Source organism: Montipora capricornis, chromosome 8 (assembly GCF_036669925.1).
Source record: "Montipora capricornis isolate CH-2021 chromosome 8, ASM3666992v2, whole genome shotgun sequence".
Taxonomy (NCBI): domain Eukaryota; kingdom Metazoa; phylum Cnidaria; class Anthozoa; order Scleractinia; family Acroporidae; genus Montipora; species Montipora capricornis.
This window is the reverse complement of record NC_090890.1, coordinates 37,911,735-37,916,734: the sequence shown is the minus strand read 5'-3', so window position 1 is coordinate 37,916,734 and position 5,000 is coordinate 37,911,735. Positions and strand designations below refer to the sequence as shown.

Genomic DNA, 5,000 nt, shown 5'->3' with positions numbered 1-5,000 from the left:
ATAGTGAAGCCATGCAAAAGCGTTACCCTTAGTTTTAAGTACTTAGGGAGCAAGTGTTTTGATTTGAAATCAAATTACTTTATTATAATTATTAACTTTGTCTTTTATATACATGCTATTTTCCTTTATTATATATTATATTTCTCAGATAGTACAAGCGCTGTGATTGGCTAAATTAGCGAGCCGTATTCTACAGGTATGGCCCGCTAAATTTGAAATTTCGATAAATCATCTTCAAGCCAGTTTTTCATGTATTTTCTGTTGCATAAACATTTAAAACCGTTTGAATCTTGCAACTGAGCAACTATTTTAAAAACCAACTTATTGTAAGTCAGCTTATACTTAAAGTTTTTCAGATCTTTATGGCGATTAAACCTTCCGCTTTCAACTAGTTTCCTTTCCCGCGCGCCGCTGATTACCAAAGATAGAACAAATATCTTACAAAGCTCGTTTTATCGGTCCGTACCGTAAGTTACGCAACCTCGTTTCCAGGGCCTCCATCCTCGACATAGTGACCCTGGGAACGAGGTTGTAAATTACGGACCCTTGTTACAATCAAAGGATAGCTTTCGACTCCGTTTTTGAACTTTAGACCTTTTTGTTTTTTTCGGTTCGCGCTCTGGCTACAATGTTAGGATGCGTTTGATTGACCGCATTCCAGAATGGGAACAATAGACAACAGAAATCCTCGTTTTTACGGAGATTCATATGGAAATTGTCAAGCACTTGATAAATTGAAATTTATAACATATATTGTTCATCCTAGTTGCTTAAGAACTAACCCCTAAGCAAACTATTTCAAACCACCACTACACCTATAGTACGCACTCTTTATTGCTATAAAAACAGTTTCAGCTCAAGCGGTCAAGAATTGAGAAAATCTAGGAGACAGTTGTTGTAGTATTTGAGCACGAGCATAGATATTATGTCCTGCGAAAAAAAAGCGCATCATGAATCCCCTTTCGAATTTCGTACATGGATAGTTGGTGACGTTAATTGTCTGTATTCCGAACCACGAGTGATGTTGAAGTTGGGGAAAGAGTAAGAGAACACTTCGCGACGCTTATTGAACATGATCAGCGTGCGTCTAATTAGATGCAATCCTGGACAAAAGAAATCACAATGCTATCAATTAAACGGAAGATGAAAGTAAACATTTGAAAGACGTTGGATAATTTCAATCGACTCTGGTTGAACAACGTATACTATATTCCAGATTCCGTATTCTTGATTTTTGGCAAACCCGTTTACCTAGTGAACTGTTAGGTTGATGTGGCGAATAGACTGATTGGGGCACGTACAAAACCCAGGTCTCCGCGGCCGGTTACAGGTCTCTGTTTCATTAAAGCTAACCTTAGGCCTAAAAACTCTTGTTTAGGTCTAATTAGGCCTAAGGTCAGCTTTAAAGAATGTTTAGGTTTGTTTCTGTATATGTAAAACAGAGACCCGTGAACGAGATCTGTGACCTGAGAGAGACCTGTGTTTTGTACCTGCCGGACTATGTACCATTTGTGGCAGTTAAACGCTCCTCTAGACTTCAACTAGTTTCCTTTCCCGCTATCAAGTGTATCGCCCTAGCTGCCGGACTATAAATGTCACTTTTCAAAAATTGAGAAATCAAACTTTATTGATGTGCTTAAGTTCAGCAACGCTTTTAATTTCTTAAACATATTATACTATCTTCTTTGTATTCATATATTTCATTAAATAGCTCAACTATTTTAGTGAACTTCATAAATAAACAACTCATGCATGCTATAAAATTATTTAAAATCTCTGTCTTCAACATGTTCCGGGTGTCAAGTGGTTTTGGGTCAAGACAATAGAGTGTTTTCATTTGACGTCACAGCAGCCATGTTGGTGTTCCTAAACAATGGAACGGCGGCCATGTTGGTGTCCCCAACTGATCCTCCGGGAATTGAGCTCTGTTACCATGCAAACGATTTCTTTTGTTTCGGAGGAAAAACAAGGTTACGGATCACGTGAGTGAAAACACTCTATAATGGCTTACCAAATGTATATTGTCCTACCCCTTTAAAGTTTTTAGCTTGTTTAAAAGAGCTTTCAAAATGGTGAAGAACGGCGTTCATTTTATTGTGATAGCTCTTTTGGTTGCCGAGTTATTCAAGGTTTTGATTTATGCAAATTAGACGACTTGTGACGTCACATTGTGGACACAATATGATGTAAAATCACAAAAAATGGAATATCTCTGAGGACGTTTTCTGTATGGAACTGAAACTTTTCACAGTTATTATACTCATTACAAAGTTCCATGAACGTCCCACTGTGACGTTTCCATAGCAACGCAATGGGCTCCAGGCCCTCCCCATATAAAGGGTAAAATCAGAGTTTCCCTCCCCAATAAGGGTTATTTGCTCTTGATGTTCATTCAGTGGGTGTGAGCGAATATGGACATTACACAACATAAGCATAAGGAAGTCTGTTAGACTCTGGAGCAACAAAGAAGGCATTTTTCATTAGAGGTCTGGTAAGGAGTATGTTGCTATGGTGACATCATAATCACTATCGCAATGTGTAGTTTTGGCAGCACATCAACCATGCAAAATTTCAACCCTGCAAACTTAGTATTTGCAAAGATATTCCATATTTTGTGATTTTACATAATTTTGTGTCCACTATGTGACGTCACAAGTCCTCAAATTTGCATAAATCTAAATCTTGAATAATTCGGCAACCAAGACTGCTATTACAATAAAGTAAACGCCATTCTTCATCATATGGAAAACTCTTTCGAACAAGCTAATAAAAAAATTTGAGTCATATGCACTTTAAGGCCGAGACACACTAGGCGACAAGTCGCTTCGTGTATACTACTTGAAAAACAAGTCGCTGCGACACGACGCCTGTTCGTGCACACGCAGTGATCTCGTATGAGGGGGAATGTGAACTAGTTTTCTAATTCAATATGGCGGACCATATGACATTCTGTCATTGTTTGCATTTATATTTTGTCGCAGCGACTTGTTGCCTGAAGTGTACACACTGTGCTACAACGCTGCTTTCGCAAAGTTTGTCGCTGCGATCGGAACGACAAATTCTGCCGCAGCGATAATGATTTTCAAAAAATTAACCGTGTCACACGAAGCGAATTGTTGTGGCGACTTGTGCCCGCGACGTGTCGCAGCGACTTATCGCCTAGTGTGTCCCAGCTTTTAGAGATTATCCGGATACTGGATTCAAAACGACCTACTCGTAATGTATTCCGTGTAGTGACAGAAAATAATTAGACGTCAAACCACTTAAAATGTTCAAGAAATACCTCGCAAAATTTCAACAACATACAAAGAAACATTCTATTGTTAAATGAAAGCAAGAATACTCTTCATCTCAAACTGTCTACCGAACTTAATTTATGAAAAACATAAAACGTCATTTGACAGTACAATGCAAAGGGAATCTTTTCTGGCGTCATTGCTTATATTTTGTTTCATTAACACACGAGTTTTCTCGCACAAGGCATCATGCTATTCACAAATTGGCTTCAAAAGGTAAAAGAACTTGTTAAACTTACTTAAAAGTCCAAGTTTAAGCCTTTTAGCTTTTCTTAACGAGCCAGCTATTAGCCATAAAAAAACTGATATATTTCGAATCGCTCAAAGATTTCTGGTATAATAGACAATTTTACAGTTGTGTGCTTAGTTACCTGGCCTTCGAATGAAAGTGAGGTTGGAGTTGACCTTGCTTTGATGGAAACCCCACTGCTTTTCTTATGTTAACGATGTTGTTCTCATGCTAATAAGTAGGAAATTACATAAGAAAAGCTGTGTGGTTTCTATCAAAGCAAGGTCAAGTCCAGCCTCACTTTCATTCAAAGACCAGGTAACTAAGCACACAATTGTAAAATGGTCTATGGGTTCAAATTCCCAGAGATAGCTCATTACGCAATGCACTTTCAATATATTCATGCAGTACTTTATTCTTTGCTGACTCATTAGAAATCGATAGCCTCGTGTTAATGTAGCATTAAAAATCGTAAACAACGACTCCCCCGTAGAACCCAACTGTTTCGTTCCATGCAGATTAGCTTAAGTGATTTATTGCATCCTGATCTTTTGACAGCTTCAAGGGTTTGAAGCCCTTGTCATATTAAAAAGGTCGGAAAAGTCACGACGTGTTTACATTAACGAGAATTTATATTTTGAGATGACGTTCTCGTTGCCGTCTCAGTCGTCGTTGATAAAAGGGGCTGAGTCACGGTTAAATGGTTTGAAAAGTTTAGCTAAACTTTTCAATTTCGTTGTTCGCCATCCATGTCAATCTTCTCCATCCTTAACCATCCTCGTTCCTTTATGCTTTGTTATAATCTCTTTGGTGTTTTTCTATCTTTGTAAAGTATTATTTTCAGGTTTCCTTCAATTTAACAGTAATTTTGTCGATGCTCAAAATAACTCAAAATACCGTGACTGAGCTCCTTTAAGTTCTCTATCGTTAAAAGAGGTGGGCAAACAGCTTCAACTTCATTCAACATTCGCGATAACAAAAGAAATGTTGAATGGTTGTTGAAGCAAAGTTTTAACACTTTTTAACTCATTCAAAATCGATTCAACTCCGATTCAACATGTTTCAACACGGTTGAAAGAAGGGAAGGGAGGGGGGGGGGGGATGGCAAGCGGTGTCAACATCGCCGTTGAAGCCGTGTGTCGGGGCCCACACCCCACGTGCATTGAATCCAGATTTGGATTTGGATACTAACTATGTTCGATGGAGAAACCAACTGCTCGCTGGATAAAATTAGCACTTTATCAGACAATATTAAAATACACTGCAAAATAGTCGTATTTTTTGCGAACGCAAGCGAACGCGGTAAATATTCGAACGAAACGTCTGGAGTGAGTGTAAAAACGGCAAAGGAGAATGGGGAGAGACGCCCTACGGGCGTGTGAGGCTCGCGCGCTTCACACGCGAGGATCACGCTTACGGCGCTTCGCGCCTTCCGAAAAGGGAAGAAAACGACTGTTTTGCAGTCTAATATTAAA

At 38.9% G+C, this 5,000-nt stretch overlaps 1 protein-coding gene across 2 annotated transcripts in view; it reads right to left on the bottom strand.

Moving 5' to 3' along the window:
* Nucleotides 1-1,611: 1,611 nt before the first annotated feature.
* LOC138059160 (uncharacterized) overlaps nt 1,612-5,000 on the bottom strand; it is a 28,650-nt gene continuing 25,261 nt past the window's right edge. For both annotated transcript variants that reach the window (XM_068904697.1, XM_068904696.1), the window contains exon 5: nt 1,612-5,000. This exon is cut by the window's right edge and continues 238 nt beyond it. The gene's annotated coding sequence lies outside the window, so the exon portion shown is untranslated.